This window comes from Schistocerca piceifrons, chromosome 2 (genome assembly GCF_021461385.2).
Source record: "Schistocerca piceifrons isolate TAMUIC-IGC-003096 chromosome 2, iqSchPice1.1, whole genome shotgun sequence".
NCBI lineage: Eukaryota > Metazoa > Arthropoda > Insecta > Orthoptera > Acrididae > Schistocerca > Schistocerca piceifrons.
The window spans coordinates 478851116-478863170 of record NC_060139.1 but is presented as its reverse complement, the minus strand read 5'-3'; the positions used below and the strand labels follow the sequence as shown (position 1 = coordinate 478863170).

The 12055-nt window shown below is 43.5% G+C and overlaps 2 non-coding genes across 2 annotated transcripts; both read right to left on the bottom strand.

Annotated features, from left to right (window-relative positions):
• Positions 1 to 2288: 2288 nt before the first annotated feature.
• Trnay-gua lies at positions 2289 to 2378 on the bottom strand. The gene is given in 2 exon segments: positions 2289 to 2324; positions 2342 to 2378. It is a non-coding gene; the product is annotated as a tRNA-Tyr (tRNA).
• Positions 2379 to 9969: 7591 nt separating this feature from the next.
• Positions 9970 to 10041, bottom strand: Trnap-cgg. Its single transcript has one exon. It is a non-coding gene; the product is annotated as a tRNA-Pro (tRNA).
• Positions 10042 to 12055: the final 2014 nt, after the last annotated feature.

The window sequence follows — 12055 nt, the reverse complement described above, 5'->3', positions numbered from 1 at the left end:
TCTGAAAGCTTCACCTGGATGACGTTGTGTCTGGACACGACCATCGGCCTGATGTGACAAGAAACGTGATTCATCTGATCAAGCGGCATGATTCCATTGATCCACGATATAATTTCGATAGTCCCCACCCACTGCAACCGGAACAGTCGAAGTCACTGGGTCAACATGGGAGCGAGTAGAGGTCGTCTGCTGCAGAGCCCCGTGTTCAACAATGTGCGCTGAGCTGTACGGTTCGAAACCTGTGCCTGCCTAGCTCTGTACTCTGTCCACAGATCACCGCTTATCTTGCTCTATAAACTGAGCAAGTCTCCGACATCCACATTCTGTGATGAGGTGCGGACGTCAAACATCTAGTCGCCCACGTATGGTCTCACCGCCCTTCAAGCACTTTTCATAGATGCTTCCGACAGTAGCACGTGAAGCAGTATGCCGTGTACGAGATGCTCGTTCCAATACGCCGGGCCACAAAAATCTTCTCTTTATGTCTCTGATGTCAATTGGTCTCTCCGTTTGGGGCTCGTATCGTCGCTAGGGTGACCTCTGCCCCGCTTATACATTCGTCTCACTGTGTTCCGTGCCTGCATCACCACCATGCGGCATTCAGTCTGGCAGTGGGCAGCTGTCACACGGTCATCAGTGCATCTGTTTTAGCACATCGTCTTCCACAGCGATAAACAGACGAATAATATACGTTAAAATTATAGACACGCGATATATACTATTGCTAAATTTTATAAGCTGCCTGACGATAACGCCCTATCGACATTATATGCAGAACAACAATAAAGATTGTGGTAGTTATACATAAAAATGGCTATAGTATTAACAGTTGAGATTTTGCTACAGGCGGCTCTCACGAAGAGGTTGATAGGATCGGTATAAATATTCGACTGTTCGCTGGCAATGTTGTTGTCTACACCAAGGTTTCGTCGTTGGAAATGCGCAAATACTTGGGCAAAATTGGCGCTTGATGTAGTGGATTGCAGGTCTCCTCAGCCGTGGGAAAATGCATGCTATATACCCGTAATAAAGAGAAAGAAGCCGATAGGATCCGATTACAAGGTCGGTGGTCGACATATTGAGTACATCATGTCTTGCAACTATCTAGTGGTATTATTAACATACGATACGAAATGGGACGACCGAGCGAGATGGCGGAGTAGTTAGCATTCTGGATTGCATTCGAGAGGACGACGGTTCAAATCCCTGTTCGACCATCCAGATTTGCATTTCCTACGATTTCTCTAAAATCGCCTCAGGCAAATTTCGGGATGCTTCTTTTTAAAAGTGGATGGCCAGTTTCCTTCCCCATCATTTCCTTAACCTAGCCTGCGCTCCGTTTGTAATGACCTCGTTGTTGACGGGACGTTAAACCCTAACCTTGCTTCCTCGAAACGGGATGATTGCGTAAAATCACTATTAGGAAGGTGAATGGATGACTTAGATATATTGGAAGTCTAGAGTATTGTTCCAGCGTCTGGAGTCCTTATTAAGCAGGCATCACAACGGGCATCGAAAGAATTCAGTGACGCGCTGCTCGAACGGTAACATGTCGATATAGATCATACGAAAGTGGAATGTAAATTCTCGGGGAATCTTTTCCGTAAGAAAAACAATCTGGATTGCTATGACAGGAAGTTTACTGAAGTGTTTCGCATTTTTGAGACATCTTCAGAATTTGCTCAGGAACTGCTGGTACAGTATTATTCATAAATAGCCAAAACTTTAGGATGCGACTTCGATGAAGCCATACCAAAGTTTTAGCTATTTATGACTAATACGCTACCCACACGCCAGTAAAGTTTCTGCTGTCTCTGGAACCTAGACTGTTTTTGTTACTGAAAATACATCAATAAGGCTGCAGTACCAGGGCCTTAGAATAGAGGGGGGGGGGGGGGAATTATACAGTAAATGGGAATCTTTGGAAGAAAGACGAAATAGTTGTCACGAAACTGTGTTGGGTAAACTGACAGAAGGTATATTCGAAGAGAACTGTTTGACAGTTCTGCTGCTAGCGCTGTATACCTGGCGTAGGGATGATGGGAATAAGGCAAGGGAGATTAGAACGCCTGCAGAGACATAGAGACAGTCATTTTCCCTCGCAGGAATGGGACAGTTTCCGCCGTCATGCATAGTACATTGACTTGCAGATTACATATTATGTGGATGTCGACACGTGTAGCTCATTCCATCCCATTTCGTTTTTCAGCGCCTTCAAAACTGCTGCGACAGTCAAGTCCAACTATCCGCACAAGGGAAAAGTCTGGCAAACAGAAAATTTAAAATATTCCTTCGGGCCGGATTTGAACCAGCGACCTATGGATATCTGCCAGAGTGACCACTACAGTCCACCGCTCTACCAACTGAGCTACCGAAGGAGCGTGCAGACTGGATTCGCTTTTGACCCAGATAAGAACTGCCTCGCAGCAGAGTATCACGTGGCCCGTTCTTCGACCGAGCGCGAGCGCGAGTCAGCGGCGTGCGTATATAGTGCTCTTGCAGTGTCACACGTCCTGGCGATATCTTTTCTCCATCACTGGGGAGCAACGGTCGGCCGCCGGCCGTCGTTGTTGTTGTTAAACTACTGATCGCTCACTAACAAGTGCCCTGGTATTATAAATATGCACATTCATTCTATCACTGCAGCGCAAGTGTCAGAAGGAACGGGTTTTTCCTAGTTGTGTTGACGGAAATGGTGGAGGAACAGAGACTGAGGTGCGAGATCTTACAGTGCAATCACTGCGGGAGTACTATCTGCGTATGTCGCAAAACAAGTTAGTATTTTTTTCGTAATTTGCGTATTATTCACGTCATCCGTGAAATAAATCACATTTGACATACGTTAGTTTATCTGAATATTACACTCTTCGCCAACAGGTCTACCTCTTGGAGCAAAGAGTCCGCCACCCCTTCGCCAACTAAGTTGTGCGGACAGCCTACTTTCTTTAGCCCGTATTGTTGATGTGAAGGAAGACACGTAAGGAACGGAGAAATCGCATCGGAAAGAAGATCTCTTATGTTGTCAAAAAATTGAGGGATTTCCTAGTAGTGTGACGAAAAGGGAAGCGACAAGTTAGAACATTTGTCATTTTCATCATTTACTGTTTTCATCACAGCTAAAGTTCCTTTGGTTAACTTTAGATACACAGAGAAGTATTTACTAGATGGTACAACCGTTAGGCATCACCGGAATTTGGCACAGCAATCACATGCTAACTGCCACTACTATACTCCGAACAAATTGTTAATTAAGCCCAGATCATGTATTATTTCAGAAAAATCAATATTTACTTTGCAAACTAGCCATCCAGTGCTTTACCATCAAATCTTCAGGCAGCACATTTGCATTCCTTCAAATCATTTGGCAGTTAAACGAAAACAAGTTGATATCTCTCGATTAAGTAATAATGATGTAGGTCATTAACAAGATGATATCTAACATAAATATTATCATTTGAAACTTTAGTTCTCAATAATATGGGACAAAACTTTGCACATTACAAACGCCAACTATTTTTACTCTTGAGATTGTAGATGCAGCAGATGCGACAAAGTTGGAAGACTATGAGTATCAGCCATCACCTTGGCGTAAAGAGAGATCATCATGGTTGGCGAATATGACTACTGGAGAAGATATTTCATGAAAATATGTGATTATATATGCGTGAAGTTGTGCCTTTTTTGGTACATACGCTTTCCATTTTCTTGCCGCAACTAGTAGTTTGCAGAAAGAATCAAATACTTTCACACGTCAGCGCTACAAATTTCCTCCATCAGTGTGATTCACCAAACCTACAACCTAAAGTAACATCGCAGTGTTGGGGAACCTGTAATAACGTATTCGAATAATAATTAGAGCCAAAATACACTCTAACAGGAAAAAAAAGACGCAGTGCGAAGCAATTATCCGAATGGCACGGAAATCGGTAGATGTGATGTGCATGCAGAGACAAACAAATGATTACAGTTTCAGAAAAAATGGATGATTTATTCAAGAGAAACAGCTGCACAAATTGAGCAAGTCATAAGGCGTTGTCTCACCCCTGGCCATTAACCACGCAGTCATTCAGCTTCGCGCTAATTGGCTGAGTTGTTGGATGCGCTCTTGACGGACATATTGCCAGATTCTGCCCAATTGGCGCGTCAGATCGTCAAAAGCCCGAGATGGTTGAATGGCTCTGCCCATAATACTCCAAACGACTCAATTGGGGAGAAGTCCAGCGCCTTTGGTGGCCAAGGTAAGGTTTAGCAAGCACGAACACAACCAGTAGAAACTCTCGCCGTGTTCGGTTGGGCATTATCTTGCTGAAATGTAAGACCCGAATGGCTTACTATTGGTATCCCATCGCCGTCCTGGGCGTCTCCAGACTCCTTTTCGGCCTGGAATCTCATTTACTGGAGTAGAATTGTCTTCAGTGATTAATCCCACGTCGAACTGAGCTCCAACGACCAGCAAAGACGTGACTGGATAGACTCCAGACAGCGGCGGGATACAACACTCATTGTCGCCCAGCCGATTACAGCACAGAGGTATGTCGACGATATCCGACGCCACGTTTTGTTGCCCTTCATGGCAAGCTACGCCGGTATTACATGTCAGCAAGATGATGCCCGCACTACCGGTGAGAGTTTCTACCGCTTGTCTCCGTGCTTGCCAAACCCTACCTCGGCCAGCGTAGTCGCCAGCTCTCTCTACAGCTGAGAACGTTTAGAGCATTATGGGCAGGGCCCTCCTACCATCTCGGAATTTTATTGATCTAACGCGCCTATTGGACAGAATTTGGCATGATATTCCTCAGGAAGACATCCACCAACTGTATCAATCTACCCCAAGCCAAATAACTGCTTGCAGAAAAGCCAGATGTGGACCAACCCATTATTGACTTGCTAAATTTTGTGACGCTCTATCTCTTAAATAAATTATCCATTTTTCTGAAATTGTAATCATTTGTTTGTGTGTACATGTATATCGCATCCACTGATTTCCGTTCCATTCGGATAATTCCTCCATGGTGCGGTTCAAAAAATGGTTCAAATGGCTCTGAGCACTATGGGACTCAACATCTGTGGTCATAAGTCCCCTAGAACTTAGAACTACTTAAACCTAACTAACCTAAGGACATCACACACATCCATGCCCGAGGCAGGATTCGAACCTGCGACCGTAGCAGTCGCGCGGTTCCTGACTGAGCGCCTAGAACCGCTAGACCACCGCGGCCGGCTCCATGGTGCGGTTTTTGTTTTGTTTTAGAGTGTAATTGTGTGTATAATAGTGGACAACGGCGAAGAAAACTGTGTATGCATCAGCTGGAGCACCTAACAAAGGCGAAGAGCGACTGTTACTGCTACCTAGACAAAATCAGAGTCTGCATTCCTCTCTTGTGACCATTGTTTCGGTATGTATGAAATCATAAAAAAGTATAAAATTGAGCACGAAGTTCTAGTTTCAATGTTTAAAGCTAATGCGAACTCAGAAAACAAAGTTCCCCGAGTTGAATAACTTTCACGCAGATACGTATCGTGACTGCAAAACTTTAACTCGTCGCCAGTCACAAACTACGATCCTATACGGCACTTATCGCCTCCTTTGAGTTTTGCAAGCCTCATCTTTTTGCGAAGATCTGATGGCGTCCGAATTCGATTGAAGTACTCGCTAAACCAACCAACTCATCGTATGTGATTTTACCATCATTCTGATTCGTTTTGATACTCGTGAAGCTACAGCTTTTACTGGATCTATATTGCAAAATTTTGTTTCTGTTATAATTGCTTGGTAATATATTGTATCAAAATTGAAAGTAGAATGTAAATAACTTATTGTAACAACACTGAGAAGTTCTTTTGGATGAACTGTGCTAATAACCCAGAACTTTCTGCATGCAAAGCGAATCAACAAAAGAAGGTAACTCTGAACTCCACCTCGATTCCATTATAAGAACAACTTTGTTCGGTCATAATGTTCCATTTGCCCCGCTGCTTTCTTCGGAATAGAAGTAATATCGTTCGAACAATGCCAATCCGATGCTGATACTCCTGGAAGTATCATACTCAAATGTTTTTGATGCCTGTACATGTGACGTTACGCTGATGACATTCAGAATTAGAAGAGCATCTCGTACAAACTTCGGCAGAGTGTACCGGTACTGGCACTAGTGATCCCCGGAGTCAGACAGACAGGACAGTGCAGGCGGCCGCAGTGCGTGCTGTGCTGTACAGAGTGGTAACCACCATAGACGGGACGGCCCTGGGACACCTCGTTTTCCAAAAACCACACCCGAGATCTTCACACTTACACCACAGCGTGACCCGTTTCTTCCTCCTCCTGCCTCGCCGAGGACTGTATCGGTCGCAGCTGTCAGTATTACTCAACCACGATATTATTGCACTTGGCCGTTATCGGATACACGCGTTGCCGTTACAGTAAACAAGCATAACGCTGGCCAAGGAAAAAGCATCGCACAGTCGGTGTTGTGCATGTGATATCAATCACAATTACCCGCTGACTCACGATTAGGCGTCTGAGGTATCTTTACTACCAGACGCAATAACAGTGTGGTCGAGTGCTAACTGAGTGGTCATTTAATTCCACCACATATGGTGTAGTACTACAGTATGAAGCAGAACGGTGCAACCTGACTAAATGAAGATGGACCTTCGAAGGAAGTAGAATGTGAAATGGCACAGTATGTTGCTTTGGGGCTTGTTCCGACGTAGAGACTAAACAGTGACTCACAAGCAGAGCTGTACACGTACCGCCATTAACCTGCCCACGCTTGCCTGTCAGGAGCTGGGGAGGCACTGTCTCAGCTGAACTGGCAAGCTGTTCTACTCCCATCCAAGCCAAGCCAAGCTAAGGAGTGTTGCTTGCCTGCCCATCTCCCCGCTGTGGTACGCTACGTGGCAGTTTATTCTGTACGCTTTCAATGTGTGTTACGAGCAGGATTCGGAAGTTTATGAAAAGTCTTTTTTAACCGAGTATTACAAGACGACGCTCAATGTTTTTGGGTCATTGCCAGCCGCTGTGGCCGAGCGGTTCTAGGCGCTTCATTCTGGAACCGCGCGACTGCAACGGTCGCAGGTTCGAATCCTGCCTCGGGCATCGATGTGAGTGTTGTCCTTAAGTTAATTAGGTTTACGTAGTTCTAAGTTCTAGGGGATTGATGACCTCACAAGGGAACCTCCCCATCGCACCCCCCCTCAAATTTAGTTATACGTTGGCACAGTGGATAGGCCTTGAAAAACTGAACACTGGTCAATCGAGAAAACAGGAAGAAGTTGTGTGGAACTATGAAAAAAATAACCAAAATATACAAGCTGAGTAGTCCATGTGTAAGATAGGCAACATCAAGGGTAATGTGAGGACCGTAGCGCCGTGGTCCCGTGGTTAGCGTTGAGGAGCTGCGGAAGGAGAGGTTCTTGGTTCAAGCCTTCCCTAGAATGAAAAGTTTACTTACTTTATTTTGGCAAAATTATGATCTGTCCGTTCGTTCATTGACGTCTCCGTTCACTGTAATAAGTTTAGTGTCTGTGTTTTGCGACCGCACCGCAAAACCGTGCGATTAGTAGACGAAAGGACGTGCCTCTCCAATGGGAACCGAAAACATTTGATCGTAAGGTCATAGGTTATCCGATTCCTCCATAGGAAAACACGTCTGATATATTCTATACGACACTGGTGACGGCATGTGCGTCACATGACAGGAATATGTTGTCGACCCACCTAACTTGTACACTTGGCGAATGGGTAAAAAGATTCTTCTACCTTGCCCGATTTAGGTTTTCTTGTGGATGCGGTAATCACTCGCAAAAAAGTGATGAAAACATAAGAGATTGTCACATAACCTGAAAATAAAAAATTAAAATATTCACTCGAGGGAAGACTTGAACCAAGGACCTTGCCTTCGGCAGCTCCTCACGCTAACCACGGGACCACGGCGCTTCAGACCTCAGTATACCCTTGATGTTGCATATCTTACGCTTGGACTACACAGTTTGTATATTTTGCTTATTTTTTTCATAGTTCCACACAACTTCTTCCAGTTTTCTCGATTGATTTGTGTTCAGTTTTTCAAAGCCGATCCACTGTGCCAACTTATAACTAAATCTGAGGGGGGTGCGATGGGGAGGTTCCCTTGTCAGATGTTAAGTCCCATGGTGCTCAGAGCCATTTGAACCATTTTGGGTCATTGTAGGTTGGAAAATTATGGATTTTAGTTCTCTTTTCTTTTTCTCTTCGGCGTTTTTCGGGTTCACTTATTTATTTATTTTAGATACGAACGGTTTTCTCTGCAATTTCATCTTATTTGGACTAGTACTGGCTATTCTCGATTCGAACCGTCATCATTACCCCTAATACTTGTCTCCCGTAGTAAGCAAAAACATCTCTTGAAGTCGAGGTCCTTTGCACCTTTAAGCCTGAACATGTCTATTATAATACAATACAATGATAGTTCAGTTTCTGTAACCTTAGCATGTTTCAGCCAAATATTAACAGAGTTATAACAATGTTAGTTACTTTTTTAGAGGTTGTGTATTTCGGGTTCGCTGAATGGATTCTAAGTGGCCAACATTGTTCATTCTAAATTCCCCAAATGTATTTTAACAAACGCGTAGTTCATTTTTCTTTTTATGTTAACCTAAAAAAATAAATGTCTGGAAGAAGCTTTTCATTCATACAAAGCTTTCTTCGTACTACGTTGCATACCACCAGTACGCACTCTTTAATATCGACTCAGCGAATTTGTTTTTCCTGTTTCAATCGGTCTTTGCTCTAAATTTAGAGAACCTATTTACCGCCAAAGGCCTGAAGTCCCTATTAAACATTTTCATATATTTGTCAGCCACTAAGTCTCTGTCCTCTTTCAAAATATTAATGGAGTAAGGAAAATGCTTGTAAAATTTACAGACATGTCGCAACTTACTCGAGGTTCCCGAATGTCTTTTAGTAACTTTTTACTCTGGTTGCAATTCGAGACACCTACCGATTTATTTGAAGTTGCCTAGTAAACATGCGACAACTTTTTCTCTGCTGCACGTGTGCTCTGTTTCGCGACTAGTATATATTCCCCAATTCTTAACTTCTCCTCAAACTCCTTTAAGTTTGGTTCGTTCATTTTGCTGCTCTCACTATTATGATAGCTGAACTGTAGTAAAACTGCCTACGCAAACATATACGTGGCTACTCTGCAACCTGTCGTCAGATTCAGCAGACTGAATGGGTCCAAGCTGGCCTGCTTGAACCACTGTACCTCGGTACACAGGCACTCTCTTTTTTCTGTTGTGGATGGCTGACTGCTTTAATGTTTGCGGCGGACATAGGGGCAGGCTGCCTGGAGAATTTGTCCACCTCTGCTTGCAAGTCAAAAAGTAATTTTTTTGGCTATCTCTTTATCTAACTTACGATCTATCTGCTTTCCATTTTTTCATTTATTCCTTTTTTTAAAATATCTTCGCAAAACAGCGATATCTCGTTAGATTTAACGTTAATGGTATCTTTAATGTATGTAAGTAGATATTTAATTAGCTGGGTAATTCCAGTATTCTTTCGGAATACTAGATCCAGCTTTAACGCTATATGTGGTGCTTTAACGTAATTAAGCTATAAAGAAAGAAAAAAATACTGCTAGGGTGACTTTGAGTATGTTATTCTCCGTTAATGAATTACGCTGGCTGCATGGCGCAGCACCCAAATATTAAAACTAACATCCTTCTACAGTTAATTTGGAGCCACCTACCATACGAAAAGTCTTTAAAGATTGTAGCTAGAACAAAATGGAATTGTGTGTTTGTGTTTTATTTCTAGTGACTTCGACGTTGCTTTGTCCTTAAATTGGAGCACTCGTTCCTTTCTAGCACTTTGGACTCTCGTGCTTGCGCAGACTCTGGGAGACGAGACAGGGTCCAATTTCCCGCACAACTCGCGCGTCCCCTTCAGGTCTTGAAAGGGGTGGACCAAAGCAAAAAGCATGTGGGCTCGTCCGGGATTTGAACCCGGGACCTCTCGCACCCGAAGCGAGAATCATACCCCTAGACCAACGAGCCACACTGTGAAAGTTTCTCGAAGATATAAACAGATAGAAGTAGATCACACGGTGCAAAAAAGTGCTATCTCGTGACCAGTTTAGCCATCGCATCAGTTCATGCCGCACGATTTGCACTGTTTTCCGTATAGGCGGCTCACGTCCGCTCACATACTAGTTGATCCTGGTAAACTTGCCTTTCCTAACGAGTTGTTGTGATATAAGGTTGTCTGGTTTCCAGCCAAGTGAGGTCTTTAACAAAACATGACTTTCAAAGACACCAGCTGTCGAATGATTCAATTACTATTGACTCTTTGGAGCCGCGTAAATCAATATAATTCTGTTCGGAAGGAAGCATCATTTCTCCTCTCTACTCTCTACCGTATTTGAGGAATTTTTGTATCGCGGTCGAAGGTTAAGTTTGTGGGATTCTAGTACTTCTGCTCAATCGGACTACAACATTCTGGCATTCAAGGATATCACTTTATGATCGCACTCATACTGTCGATACGCAGGGATAATGTAGTATCCACAAGCAAACTGACACTGGACTCGCATTCGGGAGGACGACGGTTCAATCCCGCGTCCGGCCATCCTGATTCAGGTTTTCCGTGATTTCCCTAAATCGCTCCAGGCAAATGCCGGGATGGTTCCTTTCAAAGGGCACGGCCGACTTCCTTCACCGTCCTTCCCCTAATCCGATGAGACCGATGATCTCGCTGTCTGGTCTCCTTCCCCAAACAAACAAACCAACCAACCAACCAACCACAAGCAAACTCACTGCTTTTAATTACCTTTTGCGTGACAGTTGTATTTTATTTACTTTAGAAATACGAAACACTAAGAAAGTTAAGGTTTCTTTAAGAAATGAACATAATACGACATTTATATTCCATCGCATCATTCACCTGAAATTCCGCCTAGACCACCTCAATATTAAACAAATTTGCTTCGAGTTGTGACGCCAATTTAGTCATCAAATAATTTTAAAATGCTTTGTTTTCCTGCAGATAACGATATTTTGAGGCATGAAAATTAGGAATGTCAGAATGTCGTACCATACCAAATGAGAAAAATAGAAGTACTAAATACGTATCTTCTTATTGATTGTTTTCAATTAATGAGTACTTTTTTATGACAGCAGAGAAATACAGAATAATCTACTGTACGAATATTAACACCGATCTTGGTTCGAGTAAGAACTGTCACCTAACACCGCTACAGATCATTGAAGCTGAAGAGGTCTGCGCCAGCTACTAGGCAACCCCTTCGATAGGGAACATGGCTTTGTACACTGACTTCTCTGCCAAGGGCACTCATACGATGTTTGTGGGGGGTGGAGACAGTGGGTGGCTGGACCGTGTGTATGGGGTATTTTTAATATTTTGGAAGACGAATGACGAGTTATAAGTAACTATAAAAAACATCTAGTTCCAACCCACTTAAAAACCTGGATTATACCGGCTTTTAAATTATTTTCTTTAAAGGAAACTACCTCACTACACTACATTTTTCCTTTCGCCTTGTCCCTGTGTATGGGCGCTCTTGCTCTCTGCTGCCAGAGCGGTTTGTACGTAAAGGCGTGGATCCAGAGCGGCGGGTGAGGGGCGACGGAGGGAGTCACGGAGTGAAAGTCTGGTCAAAGCATTCTTGTTTTTGCCATAGTGGAACTCGGGGCAGAAGGAGTACTTAATTTTTCAACACGGGGCAGAATGGGATAAGGCAATTTTTATGAAATTCACGTTCATAAACGTTGAAATTATTAAGAACACAATTTCAAAACTAAGACATAACATGGTTTAATGAACAATTTGGGGCTGAGGAATATGGTATCTTCAAAAAAAATCATTAATGTCATTTTAATAAATGTTCAATACTTTTAACGCTTAAGACCAAGTTACTGTTACTTCATTGAATGACATTACTCATGCAGCAAAGCCGCGCGGAATGGCCGAGCGGTCTCAGGCACCATGTCACGGATTGCGCGGCCCCCCCGCCGGAGGTTTGAGCCCTCCCACGGGCATGGGTGTGTCTGT